Source organism: Podarcis bocagei (genome assembly GCF_964188305.1).
Source record: "Podarcis bocagei genome assembly, chromosome: 7".
NCBI classification, from domain to species: Eukaryota; Metazoa; Chordata; class Lepidosauria; order Squamata; family Lacertidae; genus Podarcis; species Podarcis bocagei.
This window is the reverse complement of record NC_138132.1, coordinates 61,812,221-61,839,624: the sequence shown is the minus strand read 5'-3', so window position 1 is coordinate 61,839,624 and position 27,404 is coordinate 61,812,221. Positions and strand designations below refer to the sequence as shown.

The window sequence follows — 27,404 nt, the reverse complement described above, 5'->3', positions numbered from 1 at the left end:
TAGGATGGACTAGTGCCTTATGCTGCATTGTTGTATCACCCCTTTGTACACTATCCTGAGCCCCAAGGATGATGTAATCTGTGTCTTAGATTACAGATGGAGTTCGCTTGAGGGATTTGGTTTTATAAGTTTTAAATCCAACAAAACACTGAAAATCAGGGAGTTTGCTTTGAAGAGGAATCATTTTTGAATGACCCCATCCAGTTTTGGAACTAGAAATAGATCCTAAAATAGCTGATATTTGGGTTTAGCTGTATCTTTCCATTTTCAAACTTTCCCTTCTAGTTCATTTATTTAATGCATTCATTTATTAAATTTCTATCCTGCCCTTCCTCCAAAAGAATTCTAGGGCAAAAATGGTGGCTAGTGTCCATTGAGACTGGTAGGGTGTAAGACAGGAGGCCAACAGTAGATGGAGCCAGAGTCAATGGCAGGTGCAACCACAGCCATAGTCAATAAATTGTCCCCATCCTCCTCCCTGGTGAGTTCTACGAGGGCAATACTGAAACTAAGGTGGGGAAGCTGACAGCCTCTGGACTGGTTGTTAAGTAAGAAGGCAGGCAGATGAGGGACTGGCTGAGGGTAGACTGAGGTTCATTGGCCAGTGCCCCATTCACCCTAATGGGCTGGCCTCCAACTGTAGGGTGGCCTCCGCAACAGCAAGGTAGTAAAACCATGCAGTTAAAACAAAACATGGCATATTCAACATATCTGAAATACTGAAGAACATCTAGACACATTTAAAAGCAGTCCCATACCCTCACAATTTCAAGGCTGCTGTGAATAGTAACTCTAACCAATGTGTTTCTCTTCACTGAACTGTCAAAACACACTGAGCCCATGCTTGCTTGCTTATTTATTTATTTGCTTGCAAATATTTCTGTATCGCTAACCTTAAGGAAAAATACTATGGCAGTGAACAGCACTACACTGATAATCAAATTGCACCCATCAAACAAATACAAAACATGTCACAAATCAGTAGATCAAATGAAGAAATCACCATAGCTGGACCACTCATCATGAGGATAACAGCTGAAGAGGTGAATTTTAAGCTGGTGCCTAAATGCTAATGCTTATGCTAAAGCTAAGAATGGTACCCTACCCATCTGAATAGGGACGCGGGTGGCACTGAGCCTCTTGGACTTGCCAATCACAAGGTCGGCAGTTTGAATCCCTGCGACAGGGTGAGCTCCCGTTGCTCAGTCCCAGCTCCTGCCAACCAAGCAGTTCGAAAGCATGCCAAAAAGTGCAAGTATATAAATAGGTACCGCTCCGGCGGAAAGGTAAACGGCGTTTCTGTGCGCTGCTCTGGTTTCGGTGTTCCGTTGAGCCAGAAGCGGCTTAGTCATGCTGGCCACGTGACGCAGAAAAACTGTCTGCGGACAAACGACGGCTCCCTCAGCCTGTAAAGTGAGATGATCACCACAACCCCAGAGTCGTCTGCGACTGGACTTAACTGTCAGGGGTCCTTTACCTTTACCCATCTGACTAGGTTGCCCCAGCTACTCTGGTTGGCTTCCAACAAATATAAAAAGCATAACAAAGCATCAAACACCCAAAACTTCCCTATGCAGGGCTGCCTTCAGATGCCTTCTAAAAGTTGTATAGTTACTTATCTCCTTGACATCTTATGGGAGGGCATTCCATAGGGTGGGTGCCACTGCTGAGAAGGCCCTCTGCCTGGTTCCCTCTAACAATACCCTAGGTGCTTGCTTGGTGTTAATTGGAAGTGCATTCCAAACTACAGGTGCCACTTTGTTAAAGACCATAACTTGAGAGCATACATCACTAATAAAATTCTCTCTCCTAAAGATCAAATGACCATACTACTCCAGCACAAGCATTTCCATCTAGTCTAGATCTTTTTCATCCCTGCTCGTGGTAAGGAAGATTGACCAGATATCATTTGTGGATGGATGATGCAATGTATGCTAAAATGGTCACCTGTATGGACTCAAGAAGATGAACTCTTGCTCATGAGAAGAAAAGGACTGGGAGCATCAAAAGAGGCTAGGCAGTGGTGAGGTTGGCACACTGGAAGCATGTGAGTGTGAAATTAATAAACCAAGACCCAGATGTGCAACCAACTCAACAATTTTGTGCTTTTATAGGGATTGTATAGGTGTGCTTTCTTCATTGCAGGAGCTTAGATTACTGTAAATACCTTTGGGTACAAAGACAGTCTTTAAAAATGTATTTCACCATCTTTTCCCCCCTCTCATCCCTTTCTCAAAGGTAGCTCCCTCCCCTACTCCTGTTTTACAATCAAGAGGGGAAAAATCAAAAGCAAATGACCCAAGATTTTCTTCTTCTTCAAAAGTCTATATAAATCAGTTGTCTAATGTTCCTAAAGAATAGAAAACAAAGGCATTGAGGGTGGGGGACAAATTCAGGTGCTTGGTGTCATTTCTATATGCTGTGCCCAGCCCCACTGGGGCAGCCCCACCACCAAACTCCTCTTCTGATTTGTCTGTTCTCCTGCCTTCAAAGTGCTGTGTTGGCTCTTTGGGTATCTTCCAGCCCTACAATTCTATGATTCTAATTATAATATGGTCCTGTCCTGACAACAGGTGGATTCTGCCTATTACCCTCCCCACCATGACTCGCCAAGCAAGGTGGCCTACTTTTTAGAGTAATTATCGGTTTATTTCAATCCTGCAAATCTACTAATGGTTTCTGAAGCAATTAAGAAAACAATGCCACTATTTAAGCTCCTGTAAATAATGTATTAACCAAAATTCAAATTACAGAAAATAATTAGCTATCAAGAGTTGTGCCCTGCTTCAGGGGATGGGAAAAAACCAAAACCACACCCTAGTTTAAAATGACCTCTAATCTTTGATTTTCTTTAAAGGATGGCCCGTTAGAGGGCTTTTAATAAAATCCAATTGTTGTACATGTTAATCATGTGGTTTCTGACAAATGAAACTAATGATCGATTGATGATCTACCACAACACATAACTCCTCATAAAAGCTAATAGACAACCAATGACTTACATATCAAAAGCATGCATCACGGTTAATGCTGTTAACAATTAAAGCTAGAATTAAATAATCTGCCACAGTGTTTTCCAGACTTTCTACCATCAACAAACCTTTGATCTAGGGCCGCCTTCCCCAACCAGTTATTCTGGGCTGCAGCTCCCAATAGACCCACTAGCAAGCATGACCAATGGTCAGCAGTTATGGGAGTTGTAGTACTATGAGTATAAGATACTGGAGTAGATAGGCTATTAGCCTGATCCAGAAGGCTCCTTTTATGTTCTTTTTTGGTGCATGAACAGGGCTATCAAAAGTTCATGTTGAACAGTGTTTGTGCGTTACAGATCTATTCCTCTCTTTTTTTAAAAAAAGAAATATGTTTAACAAGTATTATGCTTTCTGTTGGTACTACTACAAGAAGTTAATAATTCAGAATCTTCAAATCCCCACTTTTAGCCAAAAGGAACGGCCATATGCAAATTTCAGAATAATTACAGAAAGTTGCATTGCTCATGAGCTTCCTATCTGTCCTGATGTTTAATTCGCTGCATGGAGACATTCCTTATCCCTAGAGGCTGGCTAAGATAGAAGCATTTATGCACTTGTTCTTGGGGAATAAACTTGAGAGGGAGAGGGGGAGTTCTCCTCCTCATTTCGCCCTGCATACCTCTTGACCTTCCTTCCTGACCTCTCTGATCCTGCTGTTTGCCTGAGCCAGAGGGACTGTTGCTCTCTCCCTGGGTGCAAGACAAGGCTGCTTCTAGAATAATGCCCGAGAACCTTCGCCATTACTCAGGGACTTCCTGCCATTTGGGCAGATGAAAAAGCTGGGATCCAATGCAAACTCCCAAGTTATCTGGGGCTAAGTTCTGCCACTTGCTCCCCATCACTATTCAGCCAAGTTTATCGTACACAACCAAAGACCTTTACAATAAGTAAAATGCAAAATTTCCAAACACAATGGCTCAGTGTGTCTGGCTGTTAACCAGAAGGTTTGTGGTTCGAGCACACCCAGGGACAGCTGTGAGCAGGATTCCTGCATTGCAAGGGGCTGGACTCTTGGGGAGAGCATTCCACCAGCAGGGAGCCACCACAGAAAAGGCCCGCTCTTCTGTTGCTGCCCTCTGGACCTCTTGCAGAGGAGGCACGTGAAGGAGGGCTTCAGATGATGAGTGCAGGGTCCGGCTCAGTTCATAGAAAGAGAGGTGGTCCTTGAAGTATTGCTCATTTTTCTGAGCTACAGTTCTCCCCATTTCCACATCAGTTTGGAAAATTTATACCAGTGTTTTAGTGCCAATTCGCCCCAATATACGATCTATCTATCTATCTATCTATCTATCATCTATCTATCATCTATCTATCTATCTATCTATCTATCTATCTATCTATCTATCATCTATCTATCTATCTATCTATCTATCTATCTATCTATCTATCTATCTATCATCTATCTATCTATCTATCATCTATCATCTATCTATCTATCATCATCTTTCTATCTATCCATCTATCATCTAACTATCTAGCTATCTAGCTATCTATCATCTGTCTATCATCTATTGATGCAATTTTGCCAATATGCCAATAAGGCATTTCTGATTTTATTTTCACTAATGTGTGCCCATTTTACCCTAGTATATGCATGTTTTGTATGCATTGGTTGGCTGAAAAAACCGCATATCAAGATTTATAGAAGTTTATTCACCTTGCATATTGTTTCAGAATGTGAGGATTTCTACAGTCAAACTGAACTGAATTCCACTCCCCCTGCTTCCCTGTGTACGCTGGAAGTTCCCTCTCTGCTGCAGTGTGATGCCTTACGTGATCCTGCCCTACTTACCGCAACTTCTCAAGCCACCTTGTCCTAACTACCTTCTTTCCCTTTCCATTCCTTTCACCTTCCTCCTTCCTTAAGGGCCTCTTAAGTTTATCAGAAAGAAGCGAACCTTTGCCTAGGAGACAGCATGTAGAAGGAAGGGAAGGGAAGAATGCCGAACAGGAGGTACTCTGTCATTGACAGTGCCTGGGGAGGCTGTTTGGAGTAAAGCATCTATCACAATGAATACACATTGTTTATCCGCTATACTTTATTTGGCTCTGCACGATAAAAATCACTTTCCACCAGCCAGTTAGAGCCAGGAGCCATGTTCCACATTATTTTGTGCAACAAAAAGGAAAAGGGGAAGAAAATATCAAATGATAAATTATGTATGAGAGCGCTAGATGAATAACAAGCAGTAAATTCCTATTCTTATTCTTTTTTAGAAAAGAAAGAAAGAAATCCGGTAAAAAAATAAAATAAACAAAGGGGCTTCAAAATCAGGAGGGGTGGGTTAAAAGGTCTTGATTATTCTGTGTGATCCAGCACAACCGACGGGTGAAAGATGGTGCGGTACAATGGTTAGAGCTAGAATGGACACTGTGCGTTTTGCCCTCTAGATGTCGTTGGACAGCCATACCCATCATCTCTTTTGTACAAATCGATGGTGCAACTGCAGTCGGAATCATGTGTGCAGTTCTGGACAACTCACTCAAGAAAGTATATTGTTTGAGTTGGAAAAGGTCCAGGAAAGGCCAATCACAACTATCAAGGAGATGGAGTGATTCCCCTGTGAAGAAGAGGAGGAGGAGCTTGGATTTGATATCCCACTTTATCACTACCAGAAGGAGTCTCAAAGCAGCTAACGTTCTCCTTTCCCTTCCTCCCCCACAACACACACTCTGTGAGGTGAGTGAGGCTAGAGACTTCAGAGAAGTGTGACCGGCCCAAGGTCACCCAGCAGCTGCATGTGGAGGAGTGGGGAATAGAACCCAGTTCACCAGATTACGAGTCTTCCGCTCTTAACCACTACACCATGAAAGGTTGCACAGCTTGTGGACTTTTTAGTTTAGAGAAAATGTGAGTAAGAAATGACATGACTGACAGTGATAAAGTTGGGCATGGCATGGGGAAAGTGGACAGTGGGAAAGTTTTCCTTCTTCTCTTGTAACACTAGAAGTCGTGGACATCCAAGGAAAATGAATGTTGGAAGATTCAGTACAGACAAAATGACGGACTTAGAAGACAGGTTGGAAGCAAAATTTTGTACTACTTAAGAGTAGATCCACTGAAATTAATAAATTTAAGTTGGCAATGTCCATTAATTTCACTGTGTCTACTCTGATTGGGACTAGCACTGAAGTATACTCAGAAAGAAGGAAAGTGCATTATAATATTTTCTAGCCTAGATCAGGGACAGGGAACCTCTGGCTTGCCAGATGTTGTAAAAGACCTTACTCCCTTTGGCCAGCATGGCTAATAATCAGGGATGATGGGAGTTGTAGTCTAGCAACATCTGGCCTCCCCATCCCTGATCTAAATTGTGCACAATGATATATGGAGCATTTGATTTGTGATGTATTAGGACTTTAGGTTAGGAGGTTAAAAAGTGATCTATTTGGGGCTCCTTCTTCCATTATGATGGTATGACTCAGTGCTTATATTTTGTTTTCATTGTTCAGTATATCTTTTTCCAGCTGAATATAATTGCACTTAATCACATTTCAAAGCAAGATGATAATTATCTGCATGTCAAATTAGCTGCTTCTGAATACAAGACTGTTGGTGCTAAAAAAAATATCAAAAAATTCCCCCCATGTCTTTAAAGTCGAGGAATGGTCCCCAGATCTTCCCATCATTTCTCTGTAAACATCAGCCTGTGATAAGCTCCTTTTTGAACAACGGCTGGGATGCAATTTATTTTACATAGCTTTGCATAATAAAGTGGCATTTTAGATAACTCATTCAAAGGGCAGATAGCAATTCTCTTCAGACTTCATTAAACCCTTTCGTTTCATGTTAAATTAATGTGTCAAGTATATTTGGAATAAACAAACTGAAGTATTCCCTTTTGTTTGGGGAGGAAGATATAAACTGGGTTGCGACGATTTTATCAATTAGCTTTACGTTGAAAATCTGCTAATAGCCTCATGCAACTCATCTCCTGCAGGGTTTTCTTGTTCTGTAAAAGCCAAAGATTCCCGCACTTGCTCCGTGATAAAAGAAACTGACTACACATCCCGACAAATTGACAAACATACACAACTTTTGGAAAGTTTGTGTGAAGGGGCTGGACTTTGTTTTTCAAAACTTGCAGCATTTATAGCTTCTGTATATGAAAATGTTTCTGTCCACTAAATGCAAAGAAGAGAAGCAGAGCATGCCCACTGCTAATGCATTTGACACAACATCTGAACAGGGGATCCTGTGTGTGAATGCTCAGAAGGCATTTTGAATGTTGGCACCCATCTTTCAAGACGTATGCCCTCCAGGCAGATCATCACCAGGGCTCAGTCTGAGTATTGGAGAAAAAGGAAAAATATGAACTGAAGAACAGAGACAGAATTATTATTATTTGTTCATTTATTTATTTATTGCATTTATATCCCATCTTTTTCTCCAAGGAGCTCAATGTGGCACACTGTACATGGCTCTCCCCTTCTTCATTTAACCCCACAGCCAGGGGCGTCTTACCCATAGAGGCTAGTGGTGCGGGGTGCCAGTGCACCAAGTTCTGGAGGGCACCATGGAAGAGGCAGAAGCTGGACGCTGTGCCTCCCGATATTAGCTCGCCGCCCTCGCCCGCCTCTGACATGCCGTGCCGAAGCAGCTCTATGCCTCCATCTGCCGTGGCCACCGCGGCCCGAAGCGGTCAGGTGAACTGGGAGGCACCGCGTCCAGCCTCTGCCACTTCCCCGCCGGAGAAGCCACCCTCCAGACGCTTCCCCACCTCCTCCAGCCCCCTAAAAAAAGGTTGACAACTCTGGGAAATGGGTGGCGGGGCGCCGGAGGGAGCTTTGAACCATGGCGTCGGATATGCTTAAGATGGCCCTGCCCACAGCAACCCTGTGAGGTAGGTTAGGCTGAGAGACTGGTTCAAGGTCAGCTTCATGGCTGCGTGTGGATTTGAACCCTGGTCTCTTAGGTTCTAGTTTGATGCTCTAACCACTACACCACACTAGCTCATTACCACAAGCTCTCAGCGGATGTATATGAAGGTCACTCGTGCACATGTGTAAATGAAGAGAAGGTCAAAATGAGAGAAGCATTCTGGGGCCATGCAAGAGCAAATAAGCAAGGAGTTAATGGTCACCATCCAGCACAAATGTTTCCAAATGGGAAATCCCAGAGCCCTGCTGCTTGTGCAACTGAGCAAGACAAGCGTCTCATTCTGGCGAGTGTTTGAAGCCTGGCTTGCATGTCTGAGAATAATTATTTGCATTATTGTATGTGCAATTTTGAGGGTCATTGCCTGTAAATTTGTTTGAAACACTCTCTCTGGGAATCAAGTGTGATTTTGCCTACGCGCCTCTATTTGGCTGCGTGAGAGGGTGTTGATTTGCTGCCATGGCCCATCACAATGCAATCAGTTTCCATTGCTATCATCAATTTATTATTTCTTGGAAATGAACCGCAGTGTGTTGAATTTAATGAAAAATACACTTATCTCTAAGACAGACAGACTTGTTATTCACCCCCTCCCGCCGTTGTATAAAATATTAAAAGTCATGCACATTTGTAGATTGTAATACACACAATGCTGATTCAGGGGTCTGATGCTTCCATCCCACATTTGTATCCAGGGTCCTTTGTGTGCATTGAACTCCATACAACATTTAGCTAAGTTTCCTTTCCATGAATCATAAATCCCTGTATGGGGCAGAATAACTCTTCCATAATGAAGGGGGATGTCCATGCAAAGATTTGTGGGAACATTCAAGTGCCACAGGTATTTGGATTATCACCCAGTTTAATAGTAACCCACTGCTTCATTGCAGCTGCCATTAGGTGATGACCTGAAGTGGGTGGACAGGAACTCCCAGAGGAATGTCCCAGACCACCAGGGCCTACAGGGTCAGAGCCTGGACTCTCGCTGATGCCTTCCCTTGAGCAAGAAGAACCAGATGCCTCCTACAGCACATCACCAGTCCAGCAGTATTGGGAGCGCAATAGGAGGAGTGGGCAATTTCAAGCTAGAGGGTTGGCCCTTTAAGTCTCCTCTCTCCAAGGGGGTGGAGGCTAGAGGAGGTAGTCTGGAGACAGAGGCTTCCAAGTCCTCTGTGCTCTAAACTTTCAATGGAGTTAAGTTGCTCATTTGGAGCTGTCCATGGTCCTGCAGCCTTTAAGCTGCCCTGCCTAGGTTATAGCAATGGGCCAGAACTTGACACTGCCTGTTCCTGACACATCCTTTGTCACCAAGTCCTGATCAACTGAGCCTGGGAACAGTTCACCACAAACAGGCGGGCACTGGGGACAAGAGCCACAGTGTCAGTTTGAAACCTAGGAGGTCATTGAGGTGAGAAGTCCAGCTGTAGTAGGCTCTGTAGTAGTCTGAACCATGATTCAGACAAAGCCCAAATTCCTAAACAAATTTGGTGGAGATGGTCCAGAATTGTGCTGGGTTGGACTGTTATGGGGACACCCTGCAGGATCTAGAAAAATTGATTTGGGGCTAAATCTGGGATGGGTGTCCCTAGGTTGGGCCCCTGAATCAGATGGAGGTGGGCTGTGCCTCAGCCTAGTCTTCCTCTCCTTTCCTCTCTCGGGTGAGGCACATGATGGTAGATAGCCCCATGGAGGTTGAGGTGGGATAATCCAGCTGGAGCAGGCTATGTGGTGGCTTTTGCCTGCCTGCCTGCCTGCCTCCTCTCACCTGGAACTGGCACACAGAAACAATGCCACCCCTCTTCCCATCTGGAAACTCATTGCTTGTCATTCTGTTGAAGAGAAAGGAGGTTTACTGGCAGAGAAGTCTGTTTTTCAAGATCTCTGTAAACCGCAAGGTCCTTGCACTGGCCTGACTAAGCATTACCGGGTCCCAGGGCGTGTGGGATCGGTTATCACGTCGGCCTGTAAATAATTTATGTTGGATGGTTTTCTGGAATTTCCCCTGAACAGAGCACTATTTACCTGACATTTGACACTGGCAAAGCTATTACAAGAGGCACCCCAGAGACTACGTTAACTGACAAAATAGGGGCACCTCAGCTGGTTTACACGCTTGTGGCAAGGAAATTCAGAGGAGTCTTGGGACAGGGACTCATTTTTATGCACATCTGACTGCCAGCAATCCAAATTAACCCATACCTCACATTTTGGCATTTCCTTCACTTTTATCCTAAATAAGAAGTTGTTGGTCGAGGTAAACTCAAGAGACTGGAGAACTATTCATCTCAAAATCCTCTGTTACATCTCCCTCTCTTTGCCTCTCCAATGCCTCCCTGGCATAGGCACCAACTTGTAGGGACTAAGGCAGTCCCCCTCATGTATTTTTTGAGGGAGCTGGGGCCCCTCAGTTTTCAGAGAGTGTTTGGCTCTGCCCCCTGATTCCTCACATCATTGTACATGCAATGTCAGGATGTTGCGTGGCATCACAATGCCCCCCCCCAATCCTCTGAAGAAACTGGTGCCTCTGTTCCCTGGCTAGCAGACAGCCTTTCTGTGGTCAGTTCAGATGTGGTGACTCTAGCTGGATAAGCTATGGTTTATCTGCCTGGGAATGAACTGGGTGTCTCCATGCTCCCTTCTTGACACAGTAGCTCATTCCTGTGTGTGCCTGGCTACAGAGAACAACGGTGTCCTACTTTCTTAAGTCACAGTTTACCTTGACATCCAAACTGGGAAACAGTGGTTTAAGGCTCTCATGCTGGCCTCATATGCAGGTTTGGAAGGAGTCCTTAAGTCATAGTTTCCTGGTTCAGACATCACATGAAACCATGGTTTGAGAAATAAATATAGCTTTGATGAAGCTAAGTGCATGAGTGGAGGAGGGAAGACGAGGAGGGAGCATATGGGCACATTAGTCCTTAACAAACTGCAGTTCCCAGGACTCTTTGGGGGAAGCTGTGAGTGTTAAAGTGGTATGATACTGCTTTAAATCTAAGGTGAATGTGTGGCCTGTATCTTCTTCTCACCATAGAATGCTGACAAAAAGTCTCTTTGTGTGTTTTATATGACTTTCAATCTGTGAAAGGGTCCAATATAGATAGACAAAATAATTAACGGGTATTTTCCACCATGACAAACCAATCAGGATCTTCTTGCTACTCTCTTTGGTACACTCATTACCGTGCGGTGTACATTAAAAAGCGATATGAATTACATTACAGTGTAAAAGGGGAACCATTATGCAATAAATCAGAACCAAATGCCGAAACAGATAGGCTGAGCGGTGGAAGCAAGCAAATGATGATGAGCAAAGACTCTATTATTTCAACCAAGCTTTCAATATTTAATTTCCTCATGTGTTTCCCTCCTTTTATATTCTAATAAACTTGCAGTACTGTTGCAGCTGCAGTGACTCAGCAGCAATTCAGAGGAACTGGGGCAAGGCATCTCCTATCTATCATAGTTCATGAGCCCTGGGGCTTAACAGCAGAGCAGATTTGGCCTAGAACTGAGGTATCACTCAGGGGTGGCTGATACCCACTGGGAATGCTGGGGCAGAAAGTAGGGAAGCCAACAGTAGAATCATAGAAATGTAGAGTTGAAAGGGACCCAAGGAATCATCTATTCCAATCCCCTGCAATGCAGGAATCACAACTAAAGCATTCCCGACAGGTGGCCATCCAACTTCTGTTTAGAAACTTTCAAAGAAGAAGGGTCCTTCACCTTCTGAGGGAGTCCATTCCACTGTCAAACGGCTCTTACTGTCAAAAAGTCCTTCCTGATGTTTTATCAGAATCTCATTTCCTGCAGTATGAATCCTATCCTCTGGAAGAGGAGAAAACAAACTTGCTCCATCTTCCATGTGACAGCCCTCTAGATATTTGATCATGGCCACCACATCTCTCAGTCTCCTCTTTTCCAGGCTAAACATGCCTAACTCCCACAGGTAGGTAGAGTCAAAACTAATGATAGGCAGATCTAACTCATTTTAGTTTTATCCCCATCCTGTTCCTTCCTGAGTACTACAGGGCAGCACCCAGACCCAGGAAGAGAACGCCAACAACCAGGACTATCCCTGGACTTGCTGTAAGGAAGAGGGCAGGTGGGGTTGGAGGAATCTGAAGTTGGTGGAGCAGTGCCCCATTTGTCCTAATGGACCACCCTCTTTAGCAGCGGGTGTTTGGGGAGGGGGCGGAGGGCAGGGGATTTCCCTGCCGGTGTGGTGTAGTGGTTAAGAACGGTAGACTCGTAATCTGCCCCACTCTCAGTCTCTCAGCCCCACTCACCTCACAGAGTGTTTGTTGTGGGGGAGGAAGGGAAAGGAAATTGTTAGCCACTTTGAGACTTCTTAGGGTAGTGATAAAGCGAGATATCAAATCCAAACGCTTCTTCTTCTTTTAGCTACTTCTGCTTGTAGTCTTGAAGCTCTGGCTTATCTCTTGTAACTATACCACTTTAGTGCCACTGACCTCCTACTTGAGATGTAGGAACATGGAAAATTGCCTTCTACTGAGTCAGACCATTGGCCCATGAACCCCAGTATTGTCTGCACTGGCTAGCAATGGCTTTCCAGGGTTTCAGGCAGGGAACTCTCATAGCCCTGCTTGGAGATGCTGGGGTTTGAAGTGCAAGTTGGACATATAACACTGAGCTACAGGCCTTCTCCAAATGTTTAAAGAAACAAATAGAAGTGCTTCCCTTCAGAACAATTTTTGGGCAAAGTAAACTAGAGTCCTATTCTCAGCGTTTCCTGGGAACAGAGATGTTGAGCCACTCAGGGAGGCTCCCCTAACTCCCCTAACTCTGTGAGGGGAATAGGGGTCTTCTAACAATTCTCAGCATCCTTAACAAACTACACTTCCCAGAATTCCCGGGGTGGGGAGCCAGGACTGCTTAAAGTGGTATAATAGTCCTCTAAATGAAGGGTTTGAATGTGACCTTATTATGACTCATTGGAGTAAGTGACTGGACGCAGGCAGCTTTCTTTAATGAATGATGTTCCCAAAGACTCCTCTCTCCTTCCAATCAATTTATGATCTCAGCTATTCTGATTCACAGCTGGGAAACTTACAATTTAATGCTCATGAAAATTAAAAACAAACAAACAAATATATATATAGATATATATGCATTGATTTAAAATGTTTGTTTCTTCCCCTCTCCCTTAAAAGAAAGGCAATGAAATCTATTACTACACATAATAAACGAAACCCTACTTTGAATGTTGGATGAGCACATTAAAATGTGCTATGATTCCTTTTATTTATTCAGTACATTTGTTCAATAAAACAAGCCACCTTCTTTAATTAAACACATTTTATATTTTCATTGCTGTTGCATAAAAGTTGAAAGACTGAACAGGGAATGCATTACTAAGCCATTACACACTTCCCAAGTGATTGAAACCACTTAGTGCACCTCGTACGTCATAATGCACTGGAGAAAAGGGATATGATGATGATTATTAATAACAGTAACGGGAGAAATTCTAAACAGTCTTTTAGCTGCAAGCAATACAAAGAAGTGTCTTAAAAGGGCATTTTGTATTTGCACTTAAAATATTCACTATTATTGGGTTGGAGGCCTGTGAATTTTTTAACCTGGTGGGGGGCTGCCATTTTGCAGCTGGGGAAAATGAGGCTGAAAGGGTCCCCTTGCTCAAGATACAAAGCCCTAAGCAGCTTGAGACCAAGACACCTAAAAAGATAACCTATCGATCTGTTCCAATTCCCCAGTGCTGCCCATAGACTTGGGCTGGAGCCCAATGAGTCTGGCTACCTATTGCAGGCTCTACGCCCCTCCCCTAAGGAATGGATGGGGAAATTGAAAGGGGTTGATCATCACCACTTAGCCAGGTGCACCATCAGAGGGGTGGAGATTAAGAAGCCCTTGGGAACAAGGGCTGTGGCCCCTGGGGAGGGATGTCCTGCCTGCGCCAGGATGATCTGTCTTTGCAAGGGGATCTGAATGATAAAGTTCTGAGCTGGTGCAGTTGAGATCCCAGAGATGCCCAGGACTTCTACGCACCCCACTTTCTGAACCCATGCCCGTTTCACTGATTGAAGCTGGCACATGATGACTCCCTGTTTCACTCATTTAAACCAAGGTATTCTCCCAGCCAACTTCCTGAAGTCTCACCTTAGAATCAGGCACACTTGATTCAAAGCTGTGAGACTGACTGATGCAGAAGACTGTAACTCGGTGGGAGAGCATATGCTTTGCATCCAAAAGGTCCCAGTTTCAACCCTTCTGTCTCCAGGCACAGCAGGGAAAGTCTCCTGCCTGAAAACCTTGGGCAGCTGCTGCCAGTCAGAGTAGATAGTACTGAGCTGCAAGGATCAGTGGTCTGGCTTGGCGTAATACAGCTCCCTGCCTCCGTAACTAATGGGGTTTAAGTGATGAATGAATACGATTTCATCGAATGGGAGAAACTCTGGTCTAAATGCAGGAAAGGGTATTGATTTCTTAAAATCCTATCAAACTAGGCTGTGGCAAAGTCCAATACATACATAAAGGCAGGCCACAAAATGGCCAAATATCAATTATTAATCTGACACAATTGGCTTTTATGATTTTTGTATTATTTGTCTTGTGGAACGTGGAAAGTTGTGCCCTCCCTGTAAATTAATTGTTCCGTAAAGATTTGGTTCTGCTGAAACAACAAGACATCTTTTAAAAAGCAAAGAACGATGCAGTTATATTTAAACACCTGTCTCTCTGTTTTTGCTAATCCCTGTGAAATGGCCAGCACCCCCAAAGTCATGTCTGTTAGTCAGCAGCGAGGAGGAAGCAACAAATGCCTTTTTGTTCAATGTGAAGCTGCAACCCAATGTGTTTAATTGATTTTTGAGTGTGTTCAGCATGTGGCGAAAGCAACTTACGAGAGACCACACAGGGCCCTTCAGGGAACTTGGTGAAATAATATAATGTCATCTCAGCTCACAGATTATTTGCAGGTATTATGCATTCCCTGAGTGATGGCATCGAGTGAAACAGCATGGATTTTGAAGCCACTGTCCGCTGCTGCAGGAACATTAAATTGGATAAGGAATTCTCATCCCAACCAGAAAGTGATGAGAGGTGGCTGAGACATTTCAGGCTGTGTTGGGCCAGCACAGTGTCTGCTGATTGGCTATCTGCCCCTTGTGGGTTGCAGACTGTTGATATCAGTGAGGCAAACCAAGCAACAGTCAGCAAGCACATTCCTTCCCTTGCCTTCACTTCTGCCTTCTACCAGTTTGTCCTAAGGCCAGCAATCTCTTTACCTTCCATTTGCTCATATTGTTATCTGATATTTGGCAAGCTTGAACATTTAGGCTGCCTTATTGTGCTTGAATGATGGTGGCTTGTTGGATACCATGAATGAGGCATCCAGGATGGGAAGGGAAGTAGCCAACAAAATGGCCATTGTTGTCAATCTTACCCCTTGCTGCTTCAGCAGCTAAGACTCCCTCCGCCTTCCCCTGCTACAAAAGCCACCAGAAGTGACAACTCATTTGATGGTCTCACAGAAGCTATCAGAACCAATTGCCTTGTGAGGAGGAGGAAGGGGAACCATCAAGGTGAAAAGTCATTATCTCCACCTCGTTAAATGGCCTCTTTGGGATGTTGCACACTTTTTGCCGTTGAGATGATTTGTTGCTGCTTTTAATTGATCTTCTATGAGCTTTGCAAGTGAGTTAAAGTACCTTAAATAATAATGGATGAATGAACCAGCAAACAGCAGATCGTCTGCTTGAAATTCTCCTATAACACAGACTTGGTTTTCCAGATGGCATAAGAACATGAGAACATAAAAAGAACCCTGCATGGTGTCCTCAGGGTGGCCAACGAGATGCCCCAAAGGAAAGTCCAGAAGAAAGACCCAAGTACAACAGCACTCTCCCCTCCTGTGGTTTCCAGCAACTGGTATTCAGAAGCATTGCTACCTCCAACTGTGGAGGCTAGCAGCTCTCAGTAGCCTTCTCCTCCATGAATTTGTCCAGTACTCTTTAAAAACCATCTAGCTTGGTGTCCATCATTGACTCCTGTGGGAGTGAGTTCCATAATTTAACTCTGCACTGTGTGAAAGGGCATCAGATTGTTCCCTGGAAACTCAGAAGGGAGGATGCTGGACCCATCAGATACCTTTCCCCCACCAAAGGCCCATCATTATATGCAGAAGGCTCTGAAATGGTATCTGTCAGTGTGTTGGGAATAAGCAGGGGGTATGTCTCTATGGTGGCAAAACTCAGAGCACAGCAATGCAGCTTATATTTTGCAAGTAGAAAAATCCCATATCCAATCCTGGCAATAAAGGGTTTTTGAAAGCTGAGCTAGTAAAGACACCAGAGTCTGAGACCTTACAGAGCCACTGTCAGTTATTTATTCATGATTTATTTATCAATAATACTTCTACCCCAGTTTAAAGACCTGAGGGATTTTCCAAAGTCGCTTACAAAAGATTCTAAAAACATATTCAAAATCACCCTCAAATCTGGTACAAGGACAGAGCTAGGCTCCATCTGCACTATACATTTAAAGCAGTATCATGCCACGTTAAACAATAATAGCTTATCCTAAAGAGTCCTGGGAGCTGTGGTTTCTTAAGGGAGTAGAGAGTGGTTAGGAGATCCCTGTTTGCCTCACAGAGCTGCCATTCCCAGAGTGGCTTAACAATCAATCCCTCTTCCCAGAGTACTCTAGGAACCGTAGCTCTGTTTGAGGAACGTCTCTCAGTTCCCTGAACGATCTCCAGTTCCTAGGATTCAAGTTTGCAGGCAACAAGTCCTCTGAGGCAAGGGACTGGGACACAGCAGCTGGAAGTTATTCCGGCTGTGATGGAAGCAGTCAGAGCACGGCTGATGAACCTCCAGCTGTCAATATACTCCAGTTCCCATCAGTCTCAGTTGGCATGGCAGATGCTCAGGGATGATGGGATTTGTAGTCCAGCAGCACCTGGAGGGCCACAGTTTTGCCACCCAGGGGACGACAAGTGGTTTTATTCAGAAGGTCACAGTTTCCGATGTGAATGTGATGAGCAGAGGCTGAAGTTAGTGGCATACATCCAACCCCCTCCAGAAGTTCCATGCAAGGGTAGCCAGCGTGACTTCTGTAGCACACGGCTCCTTTGCCAAAGGGAGCGTTCTCCTTTGCGAGCAGATGAATGCTCAGAGCGTCTGTCTCCGCAATGCTGGAGTAAAAGTCATTTATCACTCATCACAGGTGATGCTGCAGACTTCCACTGTCTTCCAGTTAATGCTCTCTCTGAGTGCACAATAATTAATTAGCCGGCTATTTCCAGCTCGATTACAACCATCCATCATCGCTCCCAAAAATCACACAAATTGCCATCTGTAATGCCCACTTAATATTTTGGCTCAGAACGTCAGACAATATATGAAGTCATTTGCTGCCGAAAGTTAGTAAATTTGTCGCAAGGCTGTAAAATATTAATTGTCCTGTCCTTTCCTTTACTTCTGGAGCCTACCTCCGCCATTTATCTTGGTGTAACAACCCCATATTGAAATGCACTGGGTATCCAGGGGTGGGTAGCCTGAATACAAATGCAGAAGGCAAAGCCATTATTAACCTGGCTTCTCCTTCATGCTGGCTGTGGGGCATGTCTGCACTGTCTTCTTGGGCACCAGGAAGCCAAAGAATCTTGCTGCATTTTCAGTGGGCAAATCTGTCCATTTTGGTTTTGCCAATCTGAAGCTCAGTTCTCCACATCTCCATAACAACCTGCAAATTTGTTTTTTGAAAAGTCTTCATGCAAATTCCTTGGTACTGTTGCACCCCCCCCCCAATATCTGAGAGCAGCAAGAGACCCTAGGGGTCCCAGCACATGCCCAGTTTTTAGTTTCCTTGGAAAGAAGAGGGCTACTGATGACTACTATCCACAATAGCTACAGTTGGAGGCAGAAATACAGTGGTACCTTGGGTTAAGTACTTAATTCGTTCCAGAGGTCTGTACTTAACCTGAAACTGTTCTTAACCTGAAGCACCACTTTAGCTAATGGGGCCTCCTGCTGCTGCCATGCCGCTGGAGCACAATTTCTGTTCTCATCCTGAAGCAAAGTTCTTAACCTGCAGCACTATTTCTGGTTACAGATAGGTAGCCGTGTTGGTCTGCCATAGTCAAAATAAAAAAATTCCTTCCAGTAGCACCTTAAAGACCAACTAAGTTAGTTCTTGGTATGAGCTTTCGTGTGCATGCACACTTCTTCAGATACACTGAAACAGAAGTTGCCAGATCCTTCTACATAGTGAGAAGGTGGGGAGGGGTATCACTCAGAAGGGTGGTGGGAATGGGAGATTGGCAGATAGCTGAGATGAGCCTGTTGACGACTCTTAACGACTGCAATAGGTGTTACAGGAAAAGGCAAGGGGTGAGAAGGTGAGAAATGGCTTAGTCATGTATAATGAGATAAGAATCCAATGTCTTTGTTCATACCAGGTCTCTCCATGGTTTTGAGTTTGGTAATGAGTTGCAATTCAGCAGCTTCTCTTTCCAGTCTATTTCTGAAATTCCTTTGTAGTAAAACAGATACTTTGTAAAACAGCTACTTTGAGACTATTTCTGGGTTAGCGGAGTCTGTAACCTGAAGCGTATGTAACCCGAGGTACCACTGTACTAATTTCTGGAAACCACAGAAAGGGGAAATGTTCTTGTGCTTGAATCCTGCTTCCTGGTTTCCCACAGGCAACTGTTCTGCCACTGTGTAAATAGGATACTGAACTAGACAGGCCTGATCCAGCAGGCTCTTCTTATGCTCTTAAGAAAGACTGTGGTGTCTTTACGATAGATCAGGCATAGGCAAACTTGGCCCTCCAGATGTTTTGGGACTACAACTCCCATCATCCCTAGCTAACAGGACCAGTGGTCAGGGATGATGGGAGTTGTAGTCCCAAAACATCTGGAGGGCCGAGTTTGCCTATGCCTGGAATAGATGGTTGTATTTTCACATACAGGATGGAGGGGCTCACAGCATTACTCTCTGGCAGATTTTGCCTTCCCATTAGGTTCCCAGGAAGATCCCCAAGCCATAACTTTGGGTCCAGCACCGAACAAGACAGTCCTCTGTGTCTCCAGCTTCAAGCATTAGCTAAAACTCTCTCTCACACACAGCCCCTCTTGGCCTATTGTTCTCCATCCTAGGATAACCTGGCATCCAGCCAGGTGAGGTGGGAAAATGCCCACCCATTTGTCTTTATGGCAACAGATCTCACTCTTTAAAGATGCTGATGATGGGTACTTGGCTGAGCGGCTAAGGCTGCTACCTTCACAAATGAACTAGTTTGACTGCTTCGGCTGATTTCCTCTTATAGAGTCTAACCTCACAGATAAAGAATCAGAGTTTTGGAATGGACCCACAAATATCTTCCAGACTGATGACTCCCCAAACAATACACACACCCCCGATTCTTCATAAAATAATTAATTTTACTGTTATTTTCAGAAATATATGCATATTTGTGAACACTTCCTCCCTCGTATCCATGGTTGTGTACACATGTTTGGAAAGCTGCACTGCAAAATTTGGAGAAGCGTGGATTTGGAAGAAGGACAGTGTTTCAATTCATGTATTTTTTCATAGGATGTGAATTAGGTAGATTTGCCTTTAAATGCAAATGGAACTGAATTTCTCCCCCACCCCTAGTAGTGGCCTGTGAGGTGGGGAGGTAGCATACTGTGATCTCTGCTTACCATAACTCTCTCATGCCAAATTGATAAACTCATTCCCAGTGACCCTGACCCTATTCTATAAAAAGCATTATTCAGAAGAGTGGTTTGCATGACTTACTAAGGAACATGCTAGGGCTGCCTATTTTTATTTTTATTTTAAAAAAGTTGTTGAGCTTTTTCTAATTTTTGATCTATTTTTTTTTTTATTGCCAAAATCTACACTACCGACTTCCGGGTTGACGCGATCTGGAAATGGCGGATTCCCTCCGAGCTGCGGAGGGAATCGGCTCTACCGAGGACGGGTCTTTGCCGCGCCGGCGACGCGGGGACCCTTAAAAACCGCAGGCGCGGATGCCTGCGGACTGAAGACTCGGCGGGTGCCTTAAGCGCCCCCCTGATCCACGAAGAGCCTTTTTAAAGGCTGCGGAGAGGATACGGGGGTGGCATGGCACTGAGAGTCGATCGCTACCTCGGTGGAGTGAAGCCGCGAGCCATGACCAGAGAGCGCTGACTTCCTTCCTTGAAAATTTGGACTGAAAGAATCACCCGTGAGTAAGACGGATTGGGACTTTAAAAAATTTACCCTGAATTGGAGACGACCGGGGGGTGTGCTAAAAGGAAGTCCGCACCCCCCCTTGCAGACGATCTAAGCAACGACATAAGAGCTAAGCTGGAGAGCCTACCCTTGGTGGGGTGAGTTAAAAAGGACACTAACTTTCAAGATTTGGCTAAAGGAAATTTTGGGCTGGAGAGTGGAGTTTTGGAAACCTTCTTTTTGTTTTAAACAACCCCCCCTCCCGGGCTCGGGAAAGTCCTGCCTTTGTGTGTAAGAGCTGCGGAGTTTGACAGCTGTCAAAGCTGTCAAACGGGCGGTTTAAAGTGGAAAAATCGCTATCTAAGATCCCTCTGGACTAAGACGAGTTATAATTGAGCCAAAATTGTTGGAAACAAAGTAATAATAATTTGTTAAAGGACTGTTGGAGAAAAGACTAATAAGTAACCAGATTCCCTCTAGGGGGAATTCTGTGAAACTACAATGGATACAATGGCTGTGGAAGGAAAGTTACTAGTGGAAATCGAAAGGATGTTTCAATTGGTGGGAACCTTACAAGAGCAGAGTTTGGCCATGAATAAACAACTTGTGACTATGACCTTGGGAACAGGCAGCTCTGCTCTCTGTATTGAGGACCTGAATGAGAAAGAATCCACAGCTGAATGGGAAACAATATCTACAGAGGTGGAAGAGACTAAACAACAAGAAAAAGAAGAAGTAACCTTGGGAAGTAACAACCAAAAGCTGACATCTGTGGAACACAAGCAAGGAGACGCTGGGAACTTATCTACCACAAGTCTGCGAAAGACACAGAAGAAGAAGGAGGAGGTCCTGGGACAATATGGAATACAGGAACTTAAAATAAAGAAATATGACTGGGGCCTCCGTTTGGACTTTGATTCTGAAGATACAGGCTTTGTGGAAACTTTTCAGCAGTTACTTTCAAATCTCCTTGTGGGAAGAGAATACACTTTGATGGTGAAAGAACTTTTTCCAGACTCGACGACTGACATAAAGGACTACCAACAAGACAGGCGGAGAGGGACTGAAATAGACTTGAAAGCCTCGGACGTGAGGAACCCAGGCTGAGAATCTCGAATTTGGATTTCTATTGGGAAGGGACAAAAACCGGGGATGGGAGGGAGGGAAGAGGAGATTTTTAAAAACTCTTAAGACTTTTAGGTTTGGTTAATATGACTCTTAATTAAGACAAAATGAAAATCGATGGAAGAGAACTTAAGTCCAACTTAGGAAAATCAATTTTTATTATAAAAGAGGTAATAAGATGAATAAGATGGTTAAGAGGAGAAACACCAACTTGCTGATACAATCTTGGGAACTGGGATGCACGAGGGGGGGTGGGGGGAAGTCAGGGAACAAGGTTATGAAATGGGGATTTGCTGACTTTATACATGTTTTTGTTTTGTGTCTTTTCTTTGTGTGTGTTTTGTTTTTATAAAAGCAGAAAACCAAATAAAAATTTTTATAAAAAAAAAACAAAAAACAAAATCTACACTACCAACATGGGCTGCCATACGCCCAGATTTTCCCGGACGTTTAAGCAATTTCCGACCGGCCGCTGTTTACGAGGGCTGAATACTGGCTATGTCCAGGAAATCCCAGACGTATGGCAACCCTAGAACAATAAAATTCAAAATGCTAACAATGTGTTCAAAATCCAGTGGAAACTATTTAGTTTAATCAATTCAACAAAAGTGATTAACTTGATCCAGTGACGCCAGCTTTTCAAAGACTGGTAGTCATTTATACAGCCAGTGACCTCCTGCCTCTTAGTAATCCCACCTCGCCATGGGATGGTCCCACCCAATTTGGGAACTGCTGGTGTAGACAATATTGAGTTAGATGGATGATCTGACTCAGTCTCAGGCTGCTTTCCACATTCCGTTCAGGAAGCGGCACTTCCTGCTTTGCTGTCTGAAACGATACAGTCGACTCTCCCACCTCGCCTGCTTTTCATTCAGTCGCCTGCCTACCCTCAGCTGTATCAAACACACTCCGAGCTGTGCTCTCGGGGTGGTAATTGTTCTTTGTTTGCTTTGTTTCCTTTTGTATTTCCTTTCAGCCGCAGGTAAACAGGTAAACAGAAGAAAACCAGCTGAGCTAATCCGAAAGCTTGCTGGGGCTTTTGCAAGGGGAATAGAGGAGGTGGAAGGAGAGATTTCATAAAAATAAAGTAACCCACATGGGCTTTTCATCTCTCTGCCCCCCACCCTACCAAATTGTCAACTTTTCCTCATACAGCTGTTTGCTCCCCCAACCATGACTACAATGAATCCGAAGGCAATCGGAAGGCAGCCCTGCTTAGGGAAGCTTTTAATGTTTAATAGATTATTGTATTTTAATATTTTGTTGGAAGCCACCCAGAGTGGCTGGGGAAACCCAGCCAGATGGGCGGGTATAAATAATAAATTATTATTATTATTATTATTATTATTATTATTATTATTATTAGAAAGGACTTGATTACCTTTTCATGCTGTTGTTTTCAAGCCAACTTGGAAAGACGGGGAGGCAGAGGAGGTACCCCTCTTTCCTTCAGGCCTGTAGCTTTATATAGGACTGGTTTGCACAGCTGAAGGGCAAGAGGTAAGTCCTTCGTTTCAGTGCTAATGCAAAGAGCATAAGGGACCTCTGCCTTTTATGTAAACCAATTAAGATGGCTTATGCTTCCCCCATGGCCTTCCATGCCCCCCTTCCCTGCTAATATATTTGTCACATTAAAGCCTACAGCAGATATGCAGAGAGAGGGAGAAGTGAGCTAATGAATTGCAACAGACTGGTCCATCCATGCGACAAGAACAGATGAGTGTCAAGCAGATAACACCACCAGCCCATCTCCTGACACTTAATGTTTGTCTTTTCCGCCTCCGCCTCCTCCTCTGCTTCACCTGTAATTCAGGTGGAAGGGCAGGTGAGTGAGCTGTTTCTTTGGAGTGCTCTAGGAGGAAATGAAAGGAAACACTGAGATGAGCATGCCTTGACACCTTATGGTCAAGGGTGGACATCCCGCGAATGTTCTAAAAGGAGTCACCAATATGATGCTTCCAGCAGAGAGGATGAAAGCCCCTTTGCCAACATAATTTGAGGGGGGTGGACCCTGGGATCACATCTCATGTTGCAGAGAAAGTTGGGGTGCAGGTTTTGAATGGCAAGTGGCTGTGCTCAGCCTGAGAGTTCTGACTCAATGGCCTTGGAGACCAGTGAAGAGCACAGCATTTCTCAGGGTCCCCCAAGCTTTGGGCAACATGTATTTTTTGAAGTTCCTTCCTTCTTCAACTAATGCTAAACTCCACCTATTGTTATACCAAAGTGAATATCACAAATCCTGTAAGGTTTTTCCATTTGGTGGCAATTGAGGTTCTGGCAGGTTCTGGATTGTATCTTCTATACAGCAAACATATAGGCACACATATTCCTCTCCACAGTACATAGAGGGAAGCTGATGGGAGGCCACTGAGACCACCTGAACCTCAAATGACAGAAGTACCCCCAAGCTGCGTACCCACTCCTTCAGAGGGAGTGTGACCCCATGAAGAGCAGGCTGTCAGGAGCTCGTCCTACACTCAAGTAGGACCCTAGCAGAGACACATGCCCGAATGGCATGTTCCCTCCCTCCTGGTCGATCATTCGGGAGCTTCAAAAGCTTTCTTCTGCCCGAACATCACAGCGACGGATGCCAACAGACATTGGCACACTTAGGGATCCACAGAGTATTCACAACTTGCGTAACAGAACTCAGCAACTCAGCATTTTGGCTAATCCACTTTATTTACATATCAACACACACGGAGCACTGCAACATGGCTCCCTCTCTCTCTAGCATCAGACAGCAAAGAGAAAGAACAAAGGACAATAGTCCCACTTCACAGAACACAGTAACACAAACATCCTGTCTCCATCGCTTCCCACTCTGTGGAATCAAAACATACACCATCATGTGATAGACAACAATCTCATGACTGCAATCGTGGAGCAGGAATTCTAACACAGGCAACCACCCACTAACTGTGCCTCTGTCATATCAGGATTGAATGTCAGTTTGTTGGCTCTCTTCCAGTCCATTACCAGGACAAGAATGCAGGCCAGCACATCTACTGCCTCACCTGCAGATGTAAAGGAGAAGTAGAGGTGTAACTTATATATACAGTATCCCACCTTTTCCTCTAAGGAGATCAAGGTGGTGTACATGGTTCTCTTTCATTAACCCCCACAACAACCCTGTGAGTTCGGTTAGGCTGAGAGGCAGCAGCTGGCCTAGGGTCACCCAGTGAGATTCAAGACTATGGATTAGAATCTTGCCCTCTCCTAGGTCCTAGTCTGACATTCTAACCACTACAAAACACTGGCTTTGTCAGCACACCTATCCTTATTCTCATCAGGGCTCTTTTTTCTTTTCTTTTTTCTTTTGCTAAGACTGGAGCTTGCGTGATTACCTATAATAACCCCCCCCCCTCCCTGCTTTCCACATAGAACATTAGCCTGGCATGGTCCCTTGCTAAGTCATTTCAGCTGGCTGATATGAAAAGAGGCAAAAAGAAATTCTTTCTGAAGCTGACATCAAAGATGATAGAAGATCAAAAATGTTTTAAAGGGGGGAGTATTAAAGGCAGGACCCGAAGCGATGCAGCTAATGAAAATGCAAGAAAGGGGCCAGGGAGGAGGGAGTTTAAGGGAAGGATGTAGAGATCAGACCCTTTTGTCGAAAACGAGTCTGTTTACTTAAGAAAGTGCGCACACACCAATCCAAACGGTCGGAAGGTGCTATTAAAACTCATGAATTCAGACGAGAAAGTGATTTCTATTGGGATGTAAATTTATATTCATGAAAGAACTTTGGCGATGAGGATGATTTTTAAAAACCAACAAAACCAAACCGTGGAGAACCTTGCTTCTATTCAAGGCGTAGCAGGCTGACACTCGCATCTCAGAAATAAAAGGCGGCTCCCATCACAACACCAGGGTGAATATTCATAGCTGCTTTTAAAAAACTGGTTTCTGCGGGCTATTTCCCTTAACAGCTCAACGAAGGCTCACAGTCCCTCTCTTTTTCCCACTCCCATCTTCCACAGCCCCCCTCCCAAGAATCCCTTTTTTGTATGTGTGTGTGTCTATCTTTTGTGCAGAGAACAAAGAACATTGCATCTCCCCCCCCCCACCTCTCCATCTGAACAGATTTAATCTCTGATGCTTAGAGGCAAAGGAAACTTTGCGCAAAACAAAGACACACAGCATTTTATCTGCCATGTCAAGGTTCATAAAACAGTTCTTCCTCTCTGCAGGGGCAGGGGTGGGGGGTGGAAAGAGGGTCGGGGAATAAAAAAGAGAAATTTCCCGGTTTGGGCACAGGGTTGTTAAAGAAGGTGGCATCTCACAGAAAGGAATCTGAGTAAGAAATGAAAGTTAAGGGTGCATTTAGATGTGGGGAACATTGCACTGGTTTTTCTGACTATTATGCTAGTGGTTCTCATGTTCTGTTCACACTGCAGGACCTGTTGCATTACCGAACAGGCTTTTGGACCAAGATACCAGCATGTTGTGCTAAATCCCATTCACAGCAGTGGGTGTAGTGTAGCACAACAGTGACTATAATTGGACAACATCATTACTCCTCCATCCTTTCTACACCTGAGTGCTTCTGTTTCCCAGTGAAAATGACAGGAAACAACTGCATGCCAGCACAGTACCCCAAATTCCATCACTTTACTCCCAAGGTTTTCTGGGTCAATGGGGTTGCACATGGATTTTTTTCCTCTGGAACCAATAAACACAGCTGGGGGAGAAATTCAATCCAGTTTGTATTGAAAGATGAACCCTCTGCATCCTCTGAAACAATGTGCAAACCAAAACACAGCTGTCTCTGAATTTTGCAGTTTGGTTCTCTAGCCATGTAATGCATACAAAAAGGCATATATTGGGGGTAAAGTGTACATACAAAGACCTACATTATTGAAAACAACATATAAAAATGCATTTTATTAGGGGAAAGCGCATTGCAAAAAAATTGTGTATTAGGCAAAACTGCAAAAAACGGTTTTAGGAGAAATTTGCACTAATACTTTCCTGAGGTTTTTTTTTTTTAAAAAAATGTGTTTATTTTGTTTTCTCTGATATCTTATGTCCAAGTGGATAGCTCAGTTGGTTAGAGTGTGGTGTCGATATGCTAAGGTTGCAGGTTTGAGTTCTCTATGGGACAGCTGCATATTCCTGCATTGGGTGATCCTCAGGGTCCCTTCCAATTCTACAATCAATGATTATCTTCTAAAATCAATGAAAATAACAAGAAGGTAAACGGAAAATAATAAATGTGGACTGATATGGAAATGTGGAGAACTGGATTTAAGACTGGAAAAAATGAGAGAATCAAAATGGACAGTTCCATCCTTCCTTAGCCACCAGGTTTTCCACAAAAGCAATATGTCACGATCTTCCATACTCCAGATGACGTCTGAATGAAGTGAGACTATTACTCCTCAAGATTTGGAAACTATGGTTCTGTTCATGCAACTTAAAAACTAAAATGCAGTGCTTCCTGCCCACCTCCAAATCTCATTCAGTTACAGCGGCTGAAAGCGTTTGAAATGAAAATGTAAACATGAAAGCAAATATGTCAAGTTCCACTGTGGGATCAAACGGTTAAACAGTTTGGAACCATGTGACCTGAAGGGATTGCTTGCACTTGTAAGATCCCTCCCATAACCAAAGTTCTGCACTTACAGTCCTGCTTGTGTGTCTGTTGGTGAAATCAGTTAGCTTGACAAACACACGAGACAGGGTCTTCTTGGTGGTGGCTCCACCATCATGTAACTTTCTTCCAGTTACCATTTGCTTGGGCCCTTCAGTTCTGCCATGGGAGAAAGCTTTTTAAAACTTGTGTGATGAGTCTGGGAGAGATGCTAAGGCATCTTGGCTGTCTGCCTGTGCCATCTCTCTGGAATTAAGCCCAGGTGTACTGTTTCTGCTTTACAGGGGGAAAATTGAGGATAGGAGACAGAAGGAGGAAGCTGAGGGACATTGCAAAAAAGCAGAAAGGGTTGCTAAAAGAATATTGTAATAATAGTTCTTTGGTTTGTAGGAGGGAGCTGGCAGGGCAGGTTGTCCACAGTCTTCTTCTAGGATGAGTCACAGCTCTCAGGACAGAAGCTTAGAGCATCTCTAAGCCTTCTCCTGTGATGTAAGAAGGAGCCAAGAACCCTCAGAGGAGATCACGGTTTTGCAGAGAAAATCACACTTACATATTTTCCCACCTAC

General features: G+C 44.2%; 1 protein-coding gene and 1 long non-coding RNA gene across 2 annotated transcripts in view; both read left to right on the top strand.

The window, feature by feature from the left end:
- LOC308590908 (uncharacterized protein F13E9.13, mitochondrial-like) overlaps positions 1–11,779 on the top strand; it is a 546,161-nt gene extending 534,382 nt beyond the window's left edge. The window contains exon 8 of the transcript XR_014009934.1: positions 11,749–11,779. The gene's annotated coding sequence lies outside the window, so the exon portion shown is untranslated. The remainder of the gene's footprint in view (positions 1–11,748) is intronic.
- A 151-nt stretch (positions 11,780–11,930) lies between these two features.
- On the top strand, positions 11,931–25,938 carry LOC308590933. Its single transcript, XR_014009942.1, has 4 exons — positions 11,931–12,000; positions 19,356–19,505; positions 22,880–23,067; positions 25,643–25,938. It is a non-coding gene; the product is annotated as an uncharacterized lncRNA (long non-coding RNA).
- The last annotated feature ends 1,466 nt before the right edge of the window (positions 25,939–27,404 follow it).